This window comes from Marmota marmota, unplaced genomic scaffold (genome assembly GCF_001458135.2).
Source record: "Marmota marmota marmota unplaced genomic scaffold, marMar, whole genome shotgun sequence".
NCBI classification, from domain to species: domain Eukaryota; kingdom Metazoa; phylum Chordata; class Mammalia; order Rodentia; family Sciuridae; genus Marmota; species Marmota marmota.
The window spans coordinates 11,742,080-11,767,184 of NW_026000272.1; the positions used below are offsets into that span (position 1 = coordinate 11,742,080).

General features: G+C 37.1%; 1 protein-coding gene across 1 annotated transcript in view; it reads left to right on the forward strand.

The window, feature by feature from the left end:
* Positions 1–25,105, forward strand: part of Fgf13 (fibroblast growth factor 13) — a 228,902-nt gene that overhangs the window by 137,120 nt on the left and 66,677 nt on the right. The window lies entirely within an intron of this gene.

A 25,105-nucleotide genomic window follows, 5' to 3' on the forward strand; every position in this document is an offset into this window, starting at 1 on the left:
TTATTTTCGTTCTACCCATCTTGTGTGAATATAGTGGTATTGAAGTTTGGTTTGAATTTGCCTCTGCCTGATAACTAATGATGCTGAGTGCTTTTTGGTGTGCCTAATCCATTTGTGTATCTTCTTTAGTGAAGGTTCTGTTCAAGTGTTTTGTCTATTTATTTTTTGGTCTTATTAGTCAATTGTTCACAACCACCCCTCATTATCCTTTTAATGTCTATATCATCTCCAGTGATATCCCCACTTGTATTTATTACATAATTCATTTTTGTGATAAAGGTTAGTAATATACTATTAGTTTCTCTCTTTTCCTTGATCAGTCTTGCTAGTGGTTTAACATTTTATTAGTCTTTTCAAAGAACCAACTTTTGGCTTTGGTGATTTTATTTATCTGCTTTTATGTCATTACTTGATTTCCTTTCTCATTTTTATTACTTTCTCCTACTTATTCAGGGTTTAATTAATTCTTCTTTTGTTAGATTTATCAGATATAAATGCAAACTATTTCTTTTTAGGATATTCTTCCTTTTGAGAAAAGGGATTTCAAGCTACAAATCTCCCCTATTAGGGCTACTTTACATTAATTTTCTTTTTTGCACTATTAGACTTAAATTATCATAATTAAAGTATTTTCCAACTTCCCTTCTGAATTTTTCTTTTACTCATGACTTATTTTGTTGTGGGATGTTTGATTTCCAATGTGGGGGGATGTAGACTTTTTGCATTTTTTTTACATTAGAATAAGAATTTTATAACTTTGAAGGAGGGAAATCAATAGTGCTGCCCTTAATCTTCTTTTTTTGTTCAGATTAGTTATATATGACAGTAGAAAGCATTTTGACACATCACTCACAAATGGAGTATAACTTCTCATTGATTTCAAGCTCAATATTTTCACAGCATCAGTACATATCTTATTTGGTTTTGACCTTGAAATTTATTTAAACTTATATTATGGTTCAGTTTATGGTTTACTTGGTGACTATTCCATGTATACTTAATTGGAAATTCTTCTGTTGGTCAGTTCTACAAATTCATATCAAGTAAAATTAATAATGTTGATCAATGTTTCTATATTCTGATTTTTTCTATAAATTCTATTCATTCCTCAAGAAGTGTTGAAATTGCTCAAAGTATTGAAGCTTTCAACCTGTGTTGTAGGTTTAAGTTTCTTTGTAGTGCTCTCAATTTTTTCTCTAAGTGTGCAAAAACTTTGGGACTAGTAGTTAACATATATAGGAATTTGTATATTCTTTTTACATTGAACATTTTATAATCATGAAATTTCCCTCATAATTTCTGCTAATATTCTTCACCATGAAGTCCACCTTACCTTATATCAGTCTAGCCACATTATCTTTGTTAGGTTTCCTATTTCCAGTGTGCATATTTTCCATCCTTTTACTGCCATCCTTTTTTTGTGTCTTTTTGCTTAAAATGTGTTCTTGTAAACAACGTGTAATTGAGTCTTGTCTTTTTCTTGTGGTCCACAGAACTGCCTTCTATTTAATCTTTTAGTCTGTTTACATTTATAATAATTATTGGTATGTTTCAATATAAATATCCCATTTAGTGCTTGAATCCCATTTATCCTGCCTTCTCTGTGTCTCTCTGTTTGGAGGTGAACCAAACATAATTTTTCATGTTATCTTCTTAGTATTATTTTAAACAATTTTTTAAGAGCAAAATATGCATCTTTATCTCTGCCTCAGCAAATTAGCCAGGCAGGCCCTAAGCAACTTGGTGAGACCCTGCCTCAAAATTTTAAAAAAGGGCTGGGGATGTGGGAGAGGGAAGGATGAGATGTTCCATTGTCTTCTATTCTTTATTCTTTCATTAAGAAGTTATATACCTCTCATTATTATTCTGCTTTATGTAATATTTCTTTTATCTCTGGATGCCTTAAAGATTTTCTGTTTACCTTTGTATTTTTACAGTTTTCCTATGACATGCCTGCCTGGTATTTTTTGAGATTCTTGGATATATAAGATGTTGTATCTTACAAATTTTGAAAACTTCTTGGTCATTATCCCCTCACATATTACTGCTGCCCAATTCTCTTTTTTCTTCTGAGACTGCAATCACTTATATGCTAGATGATTTGCTATTCTCCCAGAGATATCAGACAGTGTTCTAGATTTGTGCTGTTTTGTTTTGTTTTGGATACTTTCCTTTAGACTATCCAAGTAACAAATTCCTTTCTCTGCTATACCCAGTCAACTGATTAGCCCTTATAAAGGGTTCATCTCTGATATTCTATATTTCATTTCTAGTTTTTTCATTTTTCTCTCTTGATGGCTTCATCTCAATGCCAAAATTATAAACCCATTCATGCATGTTATTCACCTTTTCCACCAAATCTTTAAAAAACATTATGTTAGTTATTCTGTTTTTTTCCCACTACTAGGGGTTGGACCCAGGGGCACACTAACACTGAGCTACAACCGCAGCCCTTATCTTAGTTATTTTCAAGTCCCTATTTGATAATTCCTTGATTTGGCCATCTGTGTGACTGGTTGAGATGGCTTCATATTTTCTTCCTTCTGTGTAAGTGTGTTTTGTTGTTATTTATCTACTTTCTGAATACAGCTTGTTATTTGTAAAAGAACAGAAATTGAGGTAAATTATATCAGTGTTCCAAAATAGAATTTGTTTCTCTATTAGGCCACTCATATTTTGTTGGGGATCAATTTACTGTAAGATTTAGATGGATGTGAGCATTGTTGTTGCTTTAGTTACATTCAGTTCACCACAGGCTGCATACTATTTAAGAGAAAGATCACAACCTTATCTTTAATGGGACTTTAGATCTGAGTACCTGGATAGTCTGTCTCCATTCTTTTTCCTTAACCTCATACATCTGCAGAACCCTAGTTAGAGGGGGTTTTCTTTTTTATATCTCTCACCCCTCATAGCAGTAGAGTACCACTGGGTGCTATTAAGTATGCTGAAGTAATCAACACCTGTGTCTATTTTCTCAGTTATTATTCCTCCTTCTACTGTAAACCTAGAATATAGTGGCTCTCAGCTTTCCTTATCCTTTCCCAATTTAGATAACCATTGTTTCCTACTTGTAGTAAAGCCTAGGATGTAGGAGCATTCTGACTCATACTTTCTGAGTTTCATTCACCATTTTGTCTTAGACTTATGCTTGAGTATAATTATTATAGCATATAGCTTAATATAATGTTAATCAAATGTGTACCAACCACACAACATTCTCAAATTCTGTACATGTTGTAGTCAACTAAGTAATAATTTGACATAGGGTGTGGTTAAACCCCATCTTCAATTTGGATGTCAGAGTTTGTTTATAATAAATTTTAAATGTAAAGTCTTTGAAGATTTAAGAGACTGTGGGCTCAAGGAATGGGGTCTTTGGAAACGGGATAAGGGAAACACTTTGTCTATCCATGTTTAAATGCTAAATAGGAGATATACTCCACCCTGAATCTTTGAAGAACCTGGAATTCTAGCCCATAGAGCCAAAACAGCAAAGCTGTAAAAAATGTATCAGCTTAGAGTGGAATATAAGCAAATAAGTCATTCCATGATGGATTATGGTTCATAAGAGACTTTGATTTAATACAAATGTGTTCATATTTTACTGCATATAAGGATCCTCAGCAGAGTAGAAAGTCACACATTTTTCTTCAGCTTTTGCTAACTGTGGCTTTGGAAGGGATAATATAATATTAAAATGCTGGGTGAGTAAAAGTCACTGTTAAGATACAAGTTTCCCCATCTGTCTTCTTTTTCATATTTAGCATTATGACCTCATTGAACTTGGGAGATATTTTCCAGTGGGAAAGCATACAAATCATAAACTTACATATTTTTCTAAATCTTTGTTGTTCATTATAATGCCTTTTGGAACATTCTTTCGTATTAATATTTTGTGGGCAATACTTGCAAGCATCTAGTTTAAAGAGAAGGAAATATTAACCATTAGCTTAATTTCACACTGACTACTCTTTTTGTAGTAGATCATAAAAATGTATTGGCTTCATTGATATCCTATGCACTGTTCTCCTATAGAATTAAACAGGGCAAGTTTATTCCACAATTATTTCCATCATGTATCTCATTGTATTTCATCATGTTAAAAAGCGATGTGATTATGGGCTTTAGTCAGAATATTATTTTGTTCACTTAAGATTCATTCTCAGGAAGGTTGAACAAATTTGAATTTCATATGATAGCTTTCTTTATGTGCTTCAGTAACATTTTTCCTTTATATATGAGAAAATCTTGTTGGTGAGAACTCCCCAGGGTCTGGGGGCAGGGGCTAGACAGGCAGTATGGGGCTTCAGTGAAAGCTGTTGCTTTCAGTCCCTCATTAATAGGGGGTGTGGAGCAAGCATATTTCCCAGACAGACTGTTGGTGTTGCTGTAATCTAACTCTTCCTGAAATTCAGCACTGAATAAAATTTGCCTTCATCTTCTACTATGAAGCCTCTGAGTTTTTAAAAATGGGTCTCTTTCCTGCCAAGACCCAATTTGGTAGAGTGAGTGGACAGAACACAGATTGTAAACACAGACTCTAGCATTCCTCTGTGATGTTTAGTAAGTTATTTAGTCTTTTTTAAGATGTATGATGCCTATACTTATATATAGTATACAATATTATAATTATATATATATACACATACATATAATGTGCATATATATACACATACATATATATGCACATATATAGGTGTGCATATATATGTGTGTGTGTATTTTTTTCACCTTCTCTTCCTCCCTTCTTCCCCTTTCCATTCCTAGCCTCTATTGATCTCTATTCTGCTCCCTACTTCCCAGAAATCAACTCTTTTATCTTCTTCAAATGAGAGAAAACATTCAACATTTGTCTTTCTGTGCCTATCTTATTTAGTATAATGTACTCCAGTTCCATTTATGTTACTGTAAATTACAGTATTTCTCTCTTTTTGTGATGGAATAATATTCCATTGTGTATATATCTTACATTTTTTTTCACATTCATACATCCATTGATGGATAGCTGAATTGATTCCATATCTTGGTTATTATGAATACCACTGCAATAAACCTGTGCTTTAGTCAGCTTTTCTTCACTGTGATCAAAATACCTGACAAGAACAACTTAGAGGAGGGAAAGTTTATTTGGGCTCATGGTTTCAGAGGTTCTGTCCATGGTTGGCCAAGTCCTTTGCTGTAGGCCTAAGATGAGGCAGAACATCATGGTAGATGGGTGTGGCAGAGGAAAGCTGCTTGGCTCATGGCAGCCAGAAATGGAGGGGTAATGTTTTGAACAACTAATAATAATAATAATAATAATAAAGAAATGGAGGGGTTATTAGAAGATATATAATCTCCAAGGACATACTCACAGTGACCTACTTCCTCCAACCTCACCCTGCCTGCCTACAGTAGTCCTTTCAAATTATTAATTGGTCAAATGTATTAATTCACTGATGAAGTTATAGCTCTCATAACTGAATCATTTCAACTCTGAGTATTCCTGCATTGCCTAACACATGAGCTTTTCTGGAGCATTAAGGATCCAAACCATAACAACATGGAAGTGCATGTTTCTCTTTGACATACTGATTTCATTTCCTTTGAATATATACCCAGTAGTGGGATTGCTGGATCATATGGTTGTTCTATTTTCAGTTTTTGAGGAATTTCCATACTACTCTTTTCCATAATGGCTGTACTAATTTACATTCTCTTCAACAGTGTGTGAGGGTTCCCCTTTCTCCACATCCTCAAAAACATAGGGAAAACACTTCAAGTCACTTATTCTTTCTGAGTATCACTTTCCTATCTATAAAAATTTAGGTAAACATGATACTTACCTTACAGCAGTAGTTTAAGTATGAAAGATACAGCTGGTACTGAGTTTGGCATTTGCTAGGCACTTAACAAACACAAGGTATTATGATGGCAGCAAAGCAAAATATTAAAAGCAGGGACTCCAGAGCCAGTCTGTTTGGGTCCAAATCTTGACTCTGATGTCTCCTAACTGCTCCTTGGGCAAGCTGCTTAACCACTCTATGCCTCAGATTTATCATCCCCAAATTAGGTGGTCATTAATAGTATCCACCTCATCAGTAGGATTAGATTAATCAATGCATCAAAGGGAACAGTGTTTGATACATAGAATAAGTATGCTTATATGTACTTGTTATTCTTATTAATTGTTATTGTTATGTATCCTTGTTATTCCTCTCCATTTCAGAAAGTCCAGATCATGGCAAGCTGAGGAGATGGGAGACCATTGGAGGTCTCAACTATTAGTCATTTTAGTTGATCTACAGTAAACAGGAAGTTCTGGCTGCTTTTGTCAAGACATATATGCAGATAAAGCTAACTCTAATAAAAACATAGTATCTGTAAATAAGAAAATTACAAAATAAGTAACTACAATTTCGTGAGTATGTACAACATACCAAGTACGTACTAACTTTTTACAAATATTAATCATTTAATTCTCACAATTAACCTAGAAAGGTAGATACTGTACTTATTATCACTTTGCAGTATAAAAAAATGAGGAACAGAAAAATTAAATATCATTTGAAGGTCATATATGTTACATGCTACTGAATCAAGAGTTCCACCTGAGTTTCCTAGCTACAAAGCACATACTCGTAACTCTGCCATAGAGTCCAGTATCCTGTACACTAAGTAGAGAGCTTGCCCTGGGGCTTCAGCATTCCTGTGCTTCTTGACTTTTTTTGGTTTGATGGAGCAACTGAATGGTGGCTATGGGATTAATTCCCATAGCCATTGTCTTTCTGATTAGTGGTGGACTGATTAATTTCAAAGGGGTTTCTTGTTCCTAGGCCTCGGGAGGTCATATAACTTTTATCTGTCATTTTACATATGTAGAACAGAAGCCCAGTGTGTAGGTAGAGCTTTCCTAAAGTTTCATGACTAGGTAAAAGGAGAACTGAGACTCAAACCCAAGAGGGTTATTTCCATCATTCCAACAAACCTATTAGTTTGAAAAGTGGAAATCACAATACACCTTGACTACACCTAAATACTGCTTCTAATTATTATGTAAAAACCCATACCAAGGTGGGGTGTGGTGGCACATACCTATAATTCTAGTGGCTCAGGAGGCTGAGGTGAGGATCATGAGTTCAAAGCCAGCTTCAGTAACTTAGCAAGGCCCTAAGCAATTTAGTTATAACTTGTCTCTAAATAAAATATTATAAAGGGCTGGGGATGTGGTTCAGTGGTTAAACATCTCTGGGTTCAATCTCTGGTATCAAAAAATAAAAATAATAAAAACTCACACCAATTGTCTTATTATAATGCCTAGGCCTTACTTCTGCCAATGCAAGGTAAGGCTTTGCCCATTACCAATACTATCACTATTATTGCAGGGAGTATGGAGGAAGGAATGTCAAGCTTCCTGACCACATGAAAGTAAGTATTGGTGGAAACATATGCCAAATATCCCCAGCTAGGACAGAAGCCATTGTATTATCAATACTTTTTGCCCTAAATGGCATTTCTCTACTGAAGTCATAAATACCTTCTGCAGCTAGCTCTTTTGAAGAGATAAAGACTTGACATTCATAATGTGTGGTGCTGGCAGTCTTAATGCTGAAAAATCTCATGGTACTTCTTAAGAGAAATAAGGATACAATTTCTAATTCAGTGGGACATGAAGAAGCTATTCTTTTTTTTTAGAAGCATTCTTAACTTGTTTTGACTTTCTACACTGGTCGTTAGACCCAGGGAGTTGTAGTCTCTGGTTATAGTCATATCATAGGCTTCCCTAGTCTTGGCTTGTTGCTTTCCTTTTCATGTTTTGTTTTCCTCTATGCTCATTACAATGATTTCTGCCATCCCTTACAGTTTTGAAATCATTTCTTCACATGTATATATAACTTCTTCACATGTAACACCGGGGATAGTGGTGACAAAAGTTGTCCATTTTATCCCTAAATTCCTGTTGGTGCAATATTATTTGTACACTCAGAATGGTCCCCTTAGCTCAGGATATTATACAATCAGGAAAAAAAAATGAATGAATGCAACATTTAGATCTCATTTTATACACATCTTTTCCAACCCCATAATCTATCCCATTACTTGTTTCCTTATAAGTCAACTTATGTAGAAACTGTGTTTGCATTACACTACATGGCCTCTGAAGTGGTTTTCAGTTCATGATACGAAATGAAACAAATCAGTTTGTAAAACATATTGAACTATCATTCACAAAATAGATCAATTGGAGCAAACCATGATGTGTGAGAAAAATGAACCTCAAAAATTTTTAATGAACCTTTAATTTTTTGAATAAGTTAAGATTTATAGAAAAATTGTAATGATAGTACATGTATGTTTCATGCATTTTACCCTGAATTTACATCTTGCATACTAGAGTACACTTGTAAAGAATAAGAAACCAATACTGGTACATTACTATCAACTAAGCCATAGACTTTATTTGGATTTCATCAGCTTTTCCACTAATGCCCTTATCCTGTTCTAGGATTCAATCCAGGATTGGACATTGTATTTAGTTGTCACGTCTCCTTAGCCTCCTCTAGTCTGTGACAGTTTTTCATATTTTGTTTTTTCAGCTCAGACTATTTTAACAGTGACTAATCATGGCTCATGTGTCATAAAGATAAGACCACTGACTGTTCTAGCAACCTACCTACCTTACAGATTTTGACCTGAATTTGTAAGAGCCATATTTAAGAGACTTCTGTGCTAAAACTATAGTCTGACCAACTCTAGCCTCTAAGAACCTATGCCTAGTCTTTACTAACTCCTCCCTTTTGAGCTGTTACTGATCCTCTAACAAGGGATACTTTTCTCTTGCTTAGCATTTTTCCACATACATACAGCATTATATGGCCAACAGATTTCTCCAGTGGTCTTTATGTAGAGGCTATATCAGATTGATCCATGATAATGTGATTGGATCACCCACTAAATTCAAGAATTCCTTCCACAATATGGGCTAAGCATTGGCACAGGTTTGTATCCTACTTCAACCCCTCTATGAATATTTTCAGTGACAGCATTTGATTACCTCCCACAAATCTGTGCTACCTACTTTGGACAGTCCATATTGTTAAAATGAATTCATTAAAAATGAATTCTAATCTGTTCCTTTGTAGCTTCTCTTGATTGGTTTTATTTCTATACTCCAGAGAATCAAGGTATTAGAGGGAAAGTAAGCTGCAAAATAGAGTCCTACCCCAGTGGTGTGGAAGAATTTGAACACACTCAGAGGGGTCCTAGCTTCATCCACATAGTATTGTTTATTCAGTGTTTCATTTTGGACATATAACTCAATCTCTCAACATCTTCATTTCCTTAACTTGTTTTTTTTTTAAACTTACCTGATAGGATTGTTGTGAAAATTAAATGGCATAGCACATATAGAAGCACCTAGCACACCAAAAATTACAGAAAAGACTGTTAAGAAATGATAGTTACCTTTTGATTAGGATGATCAACTCTAGAATACCCACATGAACTGGACCCTTTGTGTTGCATTGCATTATTCTTTGTTCTTCCTGACAGCAGTGAATTCTTTCTCTTCTTGCTAACTAATTTCTTGAAAGATGAAATTTTATTTTTTTCTGTCGACCTTTTCTCCCTTGAGGTTTAATTAAGCTGTTACTGAACAGAACTGAAGTGTTAAATAACCTCAGAGGATCAGTTCCTAACATTCATGAATCCTATATATCGCCAACTGGTAAGATTAGTCATGGTAGTGGATAGGAGTGTTTGGCAAGGATTAGCAAATACCCCTGCTAATCAACAGAATGTGCAAATTAGGCCCTGGCTCATGGTGTTGATCTAAATTTCCATGGCAACAAGGAGGTTAGCAGTATACATGTGAAGAAGTGATTTCAAAACTGTAAGAGATGATAGAAATCACTGCAATGAGCATAGAGGAAAACAAAACCAGAAAAGAAAAGTATTCTCATTTCTTTAAGAAGTTCATACAACTTTCTAAAAACTCGGTGGCATCCTTACCTTCCCTGAGCCTCTACTACTAGAATGATAATTGACAATGATATAAATAGAAAACAAGCAGAAAGGAGTAGGAACAGGCTAGAACTGACCCATAAAATATATAATCCATTCATTTGACCAAATAACTATGAATTAAGACTATTTGCATAGCAATGTATAGCAGGATTGTCTGCATTAGTATCCTAGTTCCAATATTCATTAGCTATGTAACCTTAGGCAAGGTTTTTGTTGTTGATGTTTTTTAAATATTTTTTAGTTGTTGATGGACCTTTTTTAAAATTTCTATATGGTACTGAGAATTGAACCCAGTTCCTCCCACATGCTAGGCAAGCACTCTACCACTGAGCCACCACCCCAGCCCCTAGGCAACATTTTTAGTGTCACTGTGCCTCACCTTTCTCATCTATGACCTGGGAATAGGAAGAGTTCCTATTTTATAGAGTTGTTGGGAGACTTGCATAAGCTAACATGTGTATTTAGAAGAGTTCTTGACCCAGTGTCAACACTTGGAAAATGTTAGTTGCTTTTATTATGATGATCATTCTTATCATCATCATCATCATCATTATTCCTGCTAGTTGGTCATGACTCTAAAATGTAGATTTCCTTTCAATTTTTATACCTTGTGAAGAAACTACAGGGCAAGAAAGGTTATATTTTCCATTTTCTAATTTTGTTTGTGCTAGAAAAGAGACTTGGAAATGTCAGCACTGGAGAGGTTTTATAGGTATTATCATTTTCAATTTCAGTGCAACACTTAGGAAAATGGTAACTGTGATTCTTGTTGAGGCACAGGATCTAAGTAAAGCCACATTATTGTTTAAACTCTCATCAAAATCTGGGAGCAGATGGATATCTCTAAAACGCTATGTGATCAAAAGTGAATTAGTTTACCACAGGAACACAGTCACCTCTTTTATAATGTATGTGTAGCTCTGAAAAACAAACCCAGGCCTCTGCCATCTCATGGACCAATTTTCTTTGTGGTCTCAGTTCATTTCACCTTGCCTTTGTTGGTTATGTTTCTAGTCCAAGCAGGATAATTGCAGTAATTGATGTTTGGATTCAATATTCAGTGCTCACATTTGATGGGAGATTATTCAAAACATAGTTGTTTGGGCTACATGCTTTGTGAGGCCAAATTTTTTACTGACTCTTTTTTGAATGTCAACAAAATTTCTGCCCATTATCACTTAGTGGCTAACAAACTTTTGGAGGTAGCCTATTTGGCCTGAAAAAGAGTGACCCAAGGAATCAGAAGCTTTGACTTTTCAACCTTCCTGACCTCCTCTCCTGATTCCAATGTCCTTTTCTTTGTGTTTTAGTTTTTCTTTCTTGTACATCTTTTTATAAGCCACTGCTTTTCTTATTTGGAATGAGGTAGGACCCACACTGATTAATAAATGAGTAGTATAATGTTAGATAAACCATGACCATTTTACTCCTTTTTTTATGCTTGGCAAATATTTATTAAAAGAATGAATGAATCATTTGCTCAAACATTTTGCAGCTGTTAAGGATGATGATTTTAAAGACTATGTAGTAATTGTGAATACAATATAATGTTAATATTTTCCGATCAATATCAGCATATTGAACCTTTTTTATTTTTAATTGGTACAATATACTTATACATAAAAGTGGAATTTATCGTGATATGTACATGCATGCACATAACATAGTTTGGTAAATTTAATTCTGCTATTTCTCCCCCTTTCTAATCTTTTCCCCCTTATTCTCTTCCTCTATTTCACTGTTCTCCCTTCTATTTTAATGAGATCTGTCCCCCTTTTTTAATTCCTAATTTATCTCTAGTTGACCCTTGACTTTCTGAGTCTGGCTTACTTCACTCAGCATAATGTTCTTCAGTTCCATCTATTTACCGACCAATGACATAATTTCATTCTTCTTCATAGCTGAGTAAAACTCCATTGTGTATTTATACCACATTTTTTCCAATTGTTTATTGAGGGGCATCTGGGCTGGTTCCATGACTTGGCTATTGCAAATTGAGCTGCTATAAATATTGATGTGCCTGTATCAATATAATATACTGATTTTAGTTCTTTGGAGGAAAATTCAAAGTAGTGAGATAACTGAGTGATATAGTGGGTCCATTCCTAGTCATTTGAGAAATCTCTATACTGCTTTCCAAAGTAAACCATGACCTCCAGTTTGTACAATGGATCCAGTTGAAAGTTACCCTGGTTGCCTCACTAGTCCTCATGCACAGTAAATAAGACAACTGTTTAAACAGGCTTAACCAAACCTTAAAGTGTTGTATATTTACAAATTTATATTTTAATATCAGAATATTGGTAAAATATGGACCAATATAACCACTAACTTGATTATTAGTATTAGTATTAGTTCCTTGCTCATAGTTCAATGCCAGAACACTCCTTCTATCTGTTTGTACTTTAAACATGGCCTAAATCCTACTTGCTCTGATGTATTGAACATGAATCTACTCCATCTACATGGACCCGTCCTGCATTTCATTGCTTCAGTTGCCTCCTGCCTTCTTTCCCAAGGGACAAAGGGAGAGTTAGAAAATTAATTTATTTCTGAAACTATCATTTATTTAGCTCACTCTGTCTAGATATGGGGACACAGAGTTGTGGTATCCCTGTCTCAGAGAGCTTATGGCTTAGTAGGGAATGATAGACAAGTAGACAAATTAATAGTTGTCATAATAGCAACTCTATATGAAGGGGGTTATGGAACAGAGAAGAGGAAACAGTGACTTTACATGGGATTAGTTGAGAAATTTTCCTAGAGGACATAATATCTGTGACCACTTGTGAAGACTTTTCTGGATGGGATGGAATCAAAATTTCAAGGGTATAGCAGTTGGAGTGGTTAAAGGATAGGAGAGATATGTTTGGGGAGAGGAAGTACTTTGATATGTCTGAAATACAGTGTGTCAGAGAAAGAGTGGCAGGAAGCAAGTGTGACAAAAAAATCTGGGGGAAGATAACAGTGAGCTTGTATGTGATGAAGAGCCACTGGAGACTTGTTAATAGGGCATACCATGATCAATTTTGTAGGTTAGGATTATAACAGTGAGCCAAGTAGTTTGATCACAGGCAGAGAGGAGGCAGAAAAACCCATTAAGAGGCTATGATGTATTCAGTCAAAAAAAGAAATGAAATAGGAATGGGTAAAGTATTATAACGGGAATTTCAGAGATATATTAAGGATGTAGAACTGCAGTACCAGGTTACCCCATGGATACAGGGTTGGGGAAAAGTAAGCATTTGGGAGAGTGCCCAAGTTTCTGGCTTGGTTGACATAACTGGGATATCTAGACAGGAGTAGGATGCAAGAGACACTGTTAATCATCAGTGTGCTGAGATGAATTCAGCTTTGGATTTGTTTAATTTTCGGTCCTGTGGGGCATTGGGGTGAAACTATACATAATATGGAGCCATCTGAACTAATGACAGCAAATGGAGAACTTTGAAGTTGTGAACAGTATAAATAGTAATTCTTTTCTACACTGTCCATGTGGCTTGGCCCTACCATATTTCAAGAGTTGGCAAAATATTATCTTCTTTTAGAAGTATTCCCCAACTTTCTAATCTCTGTTTCTTCTACATTACTCTTAGAATGCTGTTTAAGAGTAATCATCATCATTCATAACTACATATTTATGTTATTATCTTCCTCTTCATTAGAAGGTAATTTCCATGTGAGAGTGGGATCACCACTGCCTTTTTCACTTCCAAATATTTACATGTTGACCTAACACATAGTAGATGCTAAAAGAACATTTGTTGAGGGCTGGGGTTGTAGCTCAGTGGCAGAGCGCTTTCCTAGCATGTGTGAGGCCCTGGGTTCTATTCTCAGCAACTTAAAAAAAAAACAGCATGCATGAAATGAATGGAGCAAATCCCTAGAAAGAAAACATTAAGGGAGAAAATTAGAGACTAAAGGACAAAATCCTAAAGAATTAAAATGGTCTGAAAACAGAGGTAGAGAAAGATAAGTCAAATAAGTTAAAAAGAAACAAAGAAGCCATTGGATGCTACATGGCCATCAAAAGTAGTAGAAGTGGGACTTAAATTGAAACCACAGCCCTAAGACAGAGTCCCAAGTTTCTTGCATAAAACCAGAAACCAACAAGACCTGCCCAGTTAATGATGAATCAGGACCCAAGGCCCAGTTACAGAATGTAAATTGGCTGAGATTATAAGAAATTTGAACTCACATCTGAATTTCTAAACTATTCTGAGGAATTCAAAGAAAAACTGATCTGGAACAAGTGAAAAATGCTGGTAGACAACAAACACAAAACTATAGAGACAGATACCTCTTCTACCCTGGCTTCATATGTGACTTCTACAGAAAACAACTCTTCTGCTAAAGATAAACCCATGGTTAATTTACAGAACAAGCAAGGAGACAAACCACATCAGGGTAAGTCAACAGTGACAAAAATTCACAGTGGTATTCCAGAAATAAGGCAGTATGAAACACTTTAACACAAGTATCTTCAAAATGTTCAATAGGACAAAGGAAGGAGTAGAATCCATAATGTATGCCAAAGGACATTGTGAAAAACAGCAGATATATTGATAATGACCAAAGATAAATTATAAATTATGTATACAATATATGTATATATGATTTTATAATATGTTATATATAAAATATAGTGCATAATATACAATATAATATGAGTATATACCAATAAAATCAAGCAAAGTCAAATAATACACTAAGTCTAGCTAAAGAGGGGAATGAGTCAAGTGTCTATGTTTTGCAAAGAAAGATGAAGAGATGAAACTAGGAAAGAGAAGGAGGAGAAGTAGGAATCATGATGTAAAGAAGGAAGATGCACTTAATAGAAGTTTCAGAAGAAGAATAGAGAGATTTAAAGAGATGCAATAACTGAAGGGATGGTGGCTAAATTTACAGAATTGAAGAAAAACAATTGAACAATTGAAGGACCACAATCAAAGAGGAATTCAGTGAGTAGGGAGATTTATAAAGGTTTTCAGTATATTATAATACCAGCGGAATCCTACTTGTATCTCTCCAGTAGGAATACCGAAATCTACATAGAGTAACTGCCAGGAATATATAATAAACCAGAATGAATGATGAATATAAAGTAAGGCAGTAGGGATTATCAGTCAAATTTTTTTGCAAGAACCTTGGCTATGAAGGAGAAGAAGGATGTGCACATCTAATATATTAATTTATGCCACATCAGTAGCAAAAACAGCTCAGCAACCTCATATGTACACTTACATACACACATACTCATGAACTGAACTGGCAGGGGACTTTTTAAGTTTTTTACTAGAGCATTATAATTATACATAGTATTTGGGTTAATTTTGACAAAATCATTTTTTTATTTTTAGTTGTAGATGGACACAATACCTTAATTTTTATTTAATCATTTATATGTGGTGCTGAGGATCAAACCCAGTGCCTCACACATTAGGCAAGAGCTCTGCCACTGAGCTACAGCCCCAGCCCCATGCAGGGAATTTGATTTCAATCCCTATTTACCCCACTCTTTCCTGTATTCTCTCTTCCATCCTCCCTCCTAAACTTCCTTTCTTTTGCATATACATAAAGGTGAAATTTCCTTGAATGGAAGGATTATTTGAAGGTATCTCTTGCCCTGAAGTCCATTCTGTCATTTCAAATATCACCATTAGTGGTGCTTTTTTATAGTTTAATATTAACTCCATAAAATCTCTGTGAGTGTGAGCCAGTTTGGGGGTTGGAGTGTGCTAAAGGCATGTTAGTACCCATTAACCTGGCACTGATGGGAGCATCTGAGGGACAAGCTGTCTCACTGGAAGGCAGTGATACAGGAAGGGACCATATTAAAGAAGGAGAATAATTAAGAAATCGTGGAACCTAAAGTTTTTTTTTTTTTTTTTTTTTTCTGGAAGAGTAGGTTCCTATAGGGCCTCATAAAGACAGTGAGAATCTGGGCTAAGGTACTGGCTTTGCAGCATTTCCTGAGGCCTGCCTGGAGTAGTACATACACATAAATGCATGCATGCATGCATGCATGTACATACTCTACATTTTTTCTTCATGTAGTGAAATAGGGCATTGTTTCCCTTATCAATTCTGTTAAGTGGTTTTTTTTTTCCTTTAGTCCAAATGATACCAATATTCTAGCAAAGAAAGTACATATTATATTTTAGAGTCAGGAAGAGGAATGCAATGAATAAGGAGATTTTAAACATGTTTTCAATATATTTCAATATCAACCAAATCCTAGTTGTTCCTCTCCAATAGGCATATTCAAATCTACATAGAGGAATTGCCTGGCTTGAACAGTGATGTTACTATAATCTTTAATTCACTTGTTAACTTAAAGCTTCATCATCATCAAGATAAAAGTCATTTAATGATATTCATATGCAAATCTCTGGCCTTCAAGCTCACTCAGGTTATTTCTGGAGGGGAATGGCTGGCTTCACTGCAACTTACCTGTCAATGTAATTTTAATTTTGATTGGCATCTTTCTAAAAGCATTACTTTTACTGAACCAGATCTCTGCTGATGGCAGTGGTAAATTGATAGCAATTGTATATTTGAATGTCATCATTGACAATGTGTGCTTAATGAGATCAGTGGGGAAAGGAGGACAATCAGTTTGCAAGGAATGATAAAACCCAAATGTCCATCAGAATATCCACATAGCCCAATGATTTTTCTCAATCCCCAATATGGTCAGGAAGCTTCCTAACCATACCAGTAATCAACATTTCACAAGGAAGCATACTTCTAGAGAGGGTTACAATATTGGAACAACTTATTGTCAGGGGATTCAAAGTGAAAGGGCATAAAAATCCAAGGTTTTCTAACATCATTTATCTGAGAAGAAATAATATGTACTGGTCATAATCCTGTACCAGGAGTCACTTTAGATCCAGATTTGAATTTCCTAGCTCCTTCTCATTCTCTAAAAGTCATCTTTAGTGGGATATTTCTTTCTGAAGGTGAACACAGTTCCTGCCCTCCTGCCCACAGTTAGCTGTACCTCCTTTCAGGGTCTCCCAGCACTTTGGACATATGGTGCTACTCATTGTGCTTATCACATTTGTGTTTTTATTGTTTACTTTTCTTTTCCTTCCACTTAAGGCCAAGGATAGTCACTGAAGAGAGAGACAGTAGCAGTAGAATAGTCTTAAGAACATGGGATCTGAAGTCAGAATACATTCATTTGAATCCTGATTCTGCCACTTCCTACCTGACCGCATTCATTACCCTCTCTTTGCCTCAACCTCTTCATCTGTAAAGTGGGGATAAGCTCATAACATTGTTGTAAGTATTAAATGAATAAACAAGGATATAAGAGTACCTGGGATAAACTCACTGCTCAATAGACCGTAGCTAGGCATTCTTCAGGTCTTACCTCTGTACTTGGGTGGTAGTTGCTGGTAAATCTTGAAAGAATAAGCAAATGAATCAACAAGCAAACAAATAGCCCAGGTCAAATGTATTTAACTTCCCTTGCTCCACATATCTTCTCAAAAATGGGATCCTTAGCTGAGCATCCAAGCCTCTGTTATGAAATCAGGTTCTAAAATTGCTGGAGCCCGTCAGTGGTTACAAGAGAAGTTACAAAATAAGTTCAATCAGTTGATTGTACTTTTAGCTGTCTGTCAGAAGGGGAAAGTGAGAGAAAATTATAATGGATACTGGAAAAACCCCTGATTGCAAAAGGATAGTCATGGGCTTCCAACCATGGAAGTAAATACACTGTGTGTAATATTTTTCTCTCTTTTGGCTGAACTCAAGCTTCCTGTAGCTGAAAGCAGATGGCACAGAAAAGCTTACAATGTGGAAAGCCAGCTTTCCTTATATGAAAAGAACTGAGAGAATGGAGAGTGCTTCCACTTCTTGTCTCTGCTAAGTAAATGAAGATAAAGGCCTAGAAGTGTCCTTTGGGTCTATGTCATTGCAAAGGCCCAGGTTACCTGGTTCAGACTACATGCTAGTGCCAAACTATTTCCCTGAGCTAGGAAACCCCAGACAACAGTAAGCAGTGATTTGTAATCATTGGATTTTGGTGAGGAAAATTAGCAATGTGTTCTTTTTAAGTATTGCTGTAAGAGGCTATTATTAAAAGTGTTATGAACTTTTAACTCATTACAATGTATAAATCATCTATATTCTTGCTTATTTCATAATTCCCTTTTGTTAAAGAAAGGAAAACAACAGAACTGAATTGAGAACACGCTATATCTCATCTTTTTCTGTTACCCCAGCCAAGAAATAGCCTTATCCAGGCACCATTCTTCAGCAACCCAATTCCAGACACTGTGCCAAAGAGAAAAGAAGTCGTATTTAACAGGCTGGCCTTGTACACATAAATTGTATTGGCTGAGGATCCTTAGTTTAAATACTGGCACTGCCACTTGTGTACTTGCCAGGGAATCACAGATATATCACTTAGTCTTTCTAAACCTCATTTTCTTTGCCTCTAAAATGGCAATAATGATAGTATGTACCTCACAGGTTGTTTGATTAGAAGAAGTAGTCTTTTAACACTTAACAATTTACTTGTCCAATTATAACCATGGAATTAATTGAGTGTTATTACTACTTGAAATCCTAGTTTTGGAAAAAATCTGAAGCAGATTGAAGAGTTTAAAAACCATCCAGGGCATATGCACAGTTCTCAGGTGGGTCATGGTACACATCCTTCAGACTCTCATAGATTCTGGAGAATAATATTTTCTCCAAATTCTGCAGGTTCTCCTGCACAAATCCTAGTCAGATGTCTTAAAAGAGAGGTGTTAAGACTCTTAACCCCAAGAGAGCACTGAAGTTTTTCCCCATTAACTCTCTACTTCTTTAAAAATTGAAAACTCTTGATAGGAAATTAGTGACGACAACAGTGCCATCGGCAAGTAAGAAATCAATCCAGTGTTCTTTATGTTTCTTTTGAGCCCTACGCCATATGCTAAATAATAATGCACATGAGGCCATTTGCAAATATTGCATTCCTTGTCTTAAATCCTGAGTTTAGATCGCCTGCTTCCATTAACCTTATTGTTTGAAACATCTTAGATCCAGAAATATTGTATTGTCTGCTTTTGCTTCAAATCCTCCATCATTTTTCCCCAGTTTTTCATTTAGATTAGTTAGTTCACTAGGCAAGAAATGAAGCCAGTGTTACAGATATTTTGCCTCTGAATCTTGCACATTTGTAGTCTGCCATAAATGTTCATCATCAAAACACCTCATTTATGTTGTTAGCCACTAGTCAGTTCAAGAAATATAAACTGTTCTTCCGAGATCTTCAAATATTATTGAATAAAACAGAATCAAACTCATCTAGAGAAACTGATGCTTTTGTCGGTTCTGGATGTTCACTCACCACAGAAGCACCGTATTTGGTAAGGAATAAATATATTGTTATACAATGTATTTTCCACAATTTGAATGAGAGAAAATTTGGAAAGTGAATGTGACTGCCTTGACCTATGTGCTCCAAGTTCATCCAATATGATCTTCTAAGGACAAAGGCTTTTGCTGTCTCCATGCCCAATTAAGCTTTCTCCGTAATGGCATGTCTCTTATTTTCCCCTTTGCCCTTTCTTTGTGACCATGTTTTGGTTGTGGGTCATGGGTATATATGTAGTGTAGTTTTTATGACAGATTGAGAGTTGAGTGAAATCAACCCACATACCCACCTAATGGATTAGTTTCTATTATATTCCTAAATGCATATACAGAAATAAAATCAGTAATCAATTATGGTATTTAACAACCCCTACTGAAAAGAATGTTTTCCTCCTACAGAATGTAAATCTCCACATACTGCAGCTTAAGCTCAGTTCCTTATGTTCTCTCCTTATGATCAAGAGAGGAACCTCCACCCCGGAAAGCTGCTATTTCTCTTCAGGTTTTCTTGATTAAATGGCCAAGCAGGTAATCATAGGTCTTGAACTCTCAATGTTGCAGCTGCCATGGCTAATAAAATGGTGAACAGCTAAACTCATGGATATGATTAAAACCATGAGGGTGTTTTATGTTTTAATGTTCATAAATTATGACTGAACAATGAAATTTTTTGTGGTTATAGGATTTTTCTTCTTAAGAATCAGAACTAATCATTGTTTTCTCGATTGATTTTAAATATAAATCAGAGGTGGCTTCAGTAAATTCTCTAACAAGTATTTAGAGAATGATGTCAGAGGGAAGACATAATGAAGACCATTCCAGTGCAATGCAAACCTAGGGTCCCGTGGCTTTTCATTCTGAATGCAAATCTGGAGAGCCAATCAATTTATTAAAAATTGGTTCTGGACACCATTGTTTCTAAAGTCGAACTTCCCCAGATGATCTGACTGCCAAAGACTGCTTGGCAGCTAATAAACATGTCAGGTCATGTTACAGGATACATTTGTCACTTTTTTTGTCATTGAAAATCCAGTGTGACATTGACAGAAATTCCTTAAATTTCATTTTTCTTCCTGCATGGAGTTAAGTGGCATAAACCTATTCTAATGGGTTTTCCCTAATCTCCTCATTTGTATTTCTATCTGGTTGTTTCTCTGGGCTTTTGGACATAATTGGATAGACCACAAAAGGTGCTACTTGTTGCTTATTTCTTTTAAAACTCCCCCTGCTGCCTTACTCACTGAATAAGGAGGTTCCAGCATTACTTCATTCCAATGCACTTGAACCTTCTCCTACAGCCTCCGTTTGAGCTCATCATCAGCCCTTGACCTGGGAACTGGACACTCAGAGGCTTTGATGAACTGTTAGTGGACATAGAGAACAAACTGGCAAGTGGCTCTGATTATGTTTAGCCTCAAAGGAAGTGTGTTTAAAACCTCTCATTTTCAGAGTTTCAGAAAGACAGCCAATTACTTCCTTCTCCAAAGGTATTGAAACTGCTCCTGATTAGGCTGTCTGAATACTCTCGTTTTTACTCATCACAGTCACATCTGTTTGGGTTTCTGTCTCTCTCCAGGAGATGCCTCTTGAGAGCAGGTCCCCTTCATTTCGTACAGCTCATCTGTGGCCTGCCAAGGGAGATTGGCAGAGAACGATCAGCGTTCTATGCTCTGATAACTCACATAACTCTTTGAAAAGGATGCTAAAACCTGATTCTCAAGAGAACCACAAGGAATGGAACCAAAGGGACTTTTGTGTTTTTCTTTGGAATCCCATTTAGATTTTATGTTTTTTCTTTTTTTCTAATTAAAATAGATTTTATGTTTTGGTGGGGGGAAGTAGGAAGGAACTGGAAGGATAGGGAGTATAAAGAGAGAAAGATAAGGAGGTAGGAGGAACAGGGCAAATGAAAAATAATCACAGACTCCTGGAGCCAAAAGAACTTTAAGAAACAGCTCATCTAGAGGTTTTTGAACATTTTATTTTCAGTAATGGGATCATTTTTTTAAACAAATGATGCAGTGAGCCACAGTATATAAAATAAATGAAAGCTGATGTGCTATGGTTCTCCTCCCACTGGGAAGGAAACATATCATCTTCATGTACTTTTAGGGTGCTGCAGAACAGAATTTTAAAGCCAACCAATAGTATCTAAGCATTACTTTCAATATGGGAAAACTGAGACCCCCAACAGGAGAAATGACATATCCAAGGTCACACAGTCAATCAGTGGCAGACATACGATTAAAATATATGCCTCCTGCCAGCCAGGCTAAAACTCTTTGGGAGTGGAATTGGAGGAAGGGGCTAAGAATGCATTCTTCCTGCACATTGTTAAGGAGAGTGTGGTGGGCAGTGCAATATAGGGAAGGAGGTCCAGAGGATAGGAACAAAGAAAAGTAGACTATCCAGCCTCAAGGAAGCTCAGAGGTGAAACAGAGAGCATTGAAACTCTGAATCTGGAGGAGATCCAGAAGTTTCATAGCAGAATTGTTTGGAATAAAGCAAGACAGGAGAAAAGGGATTTTGCAAATAGGTGTCAAAAGAGAGTTCTTTATTCTTCCACTAAAATGTCATTCTCTTGGTCTCAGATGGCAATGCAGAAGAAAGAGAAGGCAAAATGGGCTTCTCTGGGATTGGCAGTCCATGTGTCTTTCAGCATTCCTTCCTGAGATGGATAGGACTCTGGCCTAGTTCCCCTTTGAGGATGTGAGAGTGTTCTTCACACTCATCTCTGAGTTACTAAGCACCTGGGAAATAGAATGAGAGAAAAATATAAACTATCTGCTTCATTGATAAGCCGATTGGATAATATGTTTTGGGTAGACCCCAGCTGAAAATGGTCTTTCTTCATTTTCTGCTCTGGATTAAATTGACCCTGTAGACTTGAGATCTCCTAGTGAAGGAGAGAAAACAAAGCAGATGGTGTAAAGGCAGACAGATCACAGAATATTAGAGGCCCCCTTCTCCAGTGTCACCAATAACATACCATCTATTTTCTTATCCATGGGGATGAATTATGGCTATAAAAATGGACAGACAAAAAAATATGTCTGGTTCCCTCATACAGCTCATTTTTCAGGATTATAAAAGTCAACTGAGGAGAGGCCCATCAATGGATACTAAGCTACAGTTAAATAGAAGCAAGAAGTTCTGGTGTGTATTGCACAGTAGGGTGACTATAGATTTCAAAAACGTAAAAAGTTAGAAGAAAGGATTTTGAATATTTTCATTGTAAAGAAATTATAAATATTTGAGGAGATCTATCTGATTTGAATGAACATCACATGGTGCCCCATTAATGTGTAAAATTTTAAGTTTTTGTGCTGCAGTTAAAAATTTAATACAAAATAATCAGAGAGATGGGGCTTGGAGCAAGAAAGGCATCTATTAACACCTGTAGAATCAACAGGCTGTCTGTTTGGGCCCAGTAGCTCCTTGAGCTTATGGAATAGAGTTTAATTCTCCGTCAGCAGAAGCTGTGGTTGGTAGATAGGGGTTAGGAACTGAGCAGATGCATTTACACACTTGAATGTGCATTTTGTAATAATAAGTGTCCCCCCCCACCATGATAATATATTCTTGAAGTCTTCTCTGGGTCTGTTTTCATCTAATATCCACCTGAGTGGCCATACTAGTGACTCTCCAAGCATCCTGAAAATACCTTATGGATGGTGTTTGAATGAACAAATGATGAGAGCTTTCTCAGAAGACGAGTGGAGGAAAAAAGAGTGGGAAAGCCTTACTCATTTTCTCAATATCATCCCCTCATTCTTTCCAGGTCCATACCTTTCCTGAATCCAAACTTTGTCCTTCTTAGCCTCTTCATGCCTTTTCTGGCTTCAATTACAAGAAAGAAGCAAGAGTAGAAAAACAAGGGCCCTTGGGGTGGGTGCTCAACAGAAGGCACAAACAGGCAGCATGAACAAGGACCTCTTTAACTGTGCATCCACACCTCAAGAATCTGATCCTGGTCAAAACTTCTGACCCCTCTTTTGGTGAGTTTACTTCCCCTCCTGAAATGTAACCAACAATTGCCTACATTCAGAGCCGGGAAACATCTCCTTCCCTTCTGAATCAATAGAAGTTGATATGTCAGTCATTCATCAATTATTTTCAACAATTTCTACTGAGCATTAGACTATATGACGAGATCTGTGACAGGAGATGGGGAACATAGTAGTGAACAAGACCTCTTCTCAACAGTCAAGGCATTTAAGGTCCAGTGGGACAGACCAGGCTTTTTTTTTTTTTTAACCCTTATGAATTCAAGTCTGAAGTGTCCTTTTCTTTTGGGAAAGCTAAAAGCACAAAGGAATATGCAGGGAATTTCAGGCCCTTTGAAATCATCCTCCTGTAACTATCCATCAGCTTCTGCAGCCAGCTTTCACCCCAGCTTTCCTTGCAGACAGGCAACACAATAATGATTCTGATGGAGCAAGAGACATTTCAGTATTGGGAAGGAGATAAGGGGGAGGTAGCAGCAACAGCCCCTGTTAAGCAAGAGAATCTACAGAAGGCTCAGGTGATTCAGCTCTGATGGGCTAAGAATCCAGAAAGAGCTTCCGCCTTGCTGAATCTGAGCTTGTTGGGAGGTCAGGCAAGAAAAAAACCGAATGGAGTCTTGGGGATAAGCTGTGCATTTGTTTTTGCATTTATCTCAATTCTGAAAAGATCTGGAAAGGAGGAGGAAGGAGTCCAGTAAAAGAAAGTGTAGGAGTGTAGTGGCAGCTCTACGATAGAGCAGTCCTACTATTTGGGACTTCTGTTTGGCCTCAGAAATCAAGTAAAATAGTAAGACAATTGTGTCTGTTTGAAGGTAGGGATGTCCAAGGACCGTTCTCTTTACTGCATCCTTGACCTCAAAACTCCTTATTTCTTCTCTTGTTTACAGTGTAGACAGAACTTGCAAATAGAATGAAGTCAGAAAAGAGCCACACTGGATTCCTGAATTTGGGGGGAGGGGTGTTTGAGTTTGAAGAGCAGATAAAAGGAAGAAATTAGGAAACTGCAGATGGGCCAGAGCTTAAAGATATTTCCCAAATACTGCCTATGGTTCACGATCCAGCTCTCCGCTTGGATCCCAAAGTCAAAACCCACAGCTTAGGGGGCGCAGAAGAAAAGCAGGGTTCGGACCGCACAAATTGGCATAAAATGAAAAGTCAGCAAAAACCACTGGGTGGCAGCGTGGTGTGCGGGCGCAGCGCTGCAGTGCCTGCTGCTGCCGCTGCCGTGGGGGCTGAGCCCGTCTGGGAGCACTGGCCTCCTCTCCTGAATGGCTACAAGTGTCGCCATGCAAAATATTTCAGTGGGGGTGGGGGTGTTGGTGAGCCTGAGCCTGGGGCTGGGGGTCTGGTGAACTTCCAGGGGCTCCAGCCCGCGCACAGTCTGGCCCGCTAAGAGTCAAACACTAAGGGAACACCCCCACCCTGCTCCTCCCCGCACCCAATCGCGGAGCAAACCCCCGCTCCTTCAATCTAACTACCTCATCCCGGTGCCTCCTCCATCGCTGTTTCCTCCCGAAGCTCCTTTCGGGAAAAGAAGAGGAGAAGCCTTGGGGCGATGGGGCAGAGCCCAAGCCCCTACAGGTGTTAGCTCCAACGGCCCGCCGGGGACTTGGGGGGTGGGGGGTGGGGGCAGCCGCGGCCCGGAGCCAACGGGCTCAGCGTCAGGAGGCAGCGAGGGAGGGGCCGGCGAGGGAGGGGGCCGTAGGGAGGCC